Genomic DNA, 985 nt, shown 5'->3' on the forward strand with positions numbered 1-985 from the left:
CTTTCCTTTCCTTTCCTTTCCTTTCCTTTCCTTTCCTTTCCTTTCCTTTCCTTTCCTTTCCTTTCCTTTCCTTTCCTTTCCTTTCCTTTCCTTTCCTTTCCTTTCCTTTCTCTTTCCTCTTTCCTTTCCTTTCCCTTTCCTCTTTCCTTTTCCTTTCCCTTTCCTTTTCCCTTTTCCTTTCCTCTTTCCTTTTCCCTTTCCTTTCCTCTGCCCTTTCCTTTCCTTTTTCCTTTTCCTTTTTTCTTCCTTTTCCTTTTTCCTTTCCTTTCCTCTTTCTTTTCCTTTCCCCTTCCTTTCCCTTTTCTTTCACCCTTTCCTTTCCCCTTCCCTTCCCATCCCCACTCTCCCCCCCATGCCACCCCCTGCCCTTCACCCCTCCCTTCCCATTTCTCCCTTCCCTTTACCCATTTCCCCTCCCACTTCCTCTCCCCCATCCCCTTCCCCACCCCGAGCCAGAAGCACCAGCGAAGCCCCGACCCCAGTTTTGGGGACAGAGCCCAACTTTTTCTTAATAATAATAAACTGAACTTTAATCCTTAAAACAAAAACCTCCTCAGGCCGGAGCTCTGACCCCATTAACTCTTCCTCTTCCTCCACCCCAAAACCTTTGCCTTTTGTTTTTATTATTATTATTATTAATTATTATTATTTGTTGCCGTTTCTGGTCGGTTTTGTTTCATTTTTGATGTCTGCAAAGTCGGTTCCTCTCATCTCTTCTGTATATGTTGCACTGAAAGTGAATATTTAATGGTTTAATTTATTTTGTCTGGTTTAAATTAATTTTGATCTTTTTTTTGGTTGGTTTTTTTTGTGCCCCCCCCTTCCTCTTTCCTTTTCCCTTTCCTTTCCTCTGCCCTTTCCTTTCCTTTTTCCTTTTCCTTTTTTCTTCCTTTTCCTTTTTCCTTTCCTTTCCTCTTTCTTTTCCTTTCCCCTTCCTTTCCCTTTTCTTTCACCCTTTCCTTTCCCCTTCCCTTCCCATCCCCAC

Source organism: Chaetura pelagica, unplaced genomic scaffold (assembly GCF_000747805.2).
Source record: "Chaetura pelagica isolate M959 unplaced genomic scaffold, ChaPel_1.0 scaffold383, whole genome shotgun sequence".
In the NCBI taxonomy this organism is placed as follows: domain Eukaryota; kingdom Metazoa; phylum Chordata; class Aves; order Apodiformes; family Apodidae; genus Chaetura; species Chaetura pelagica.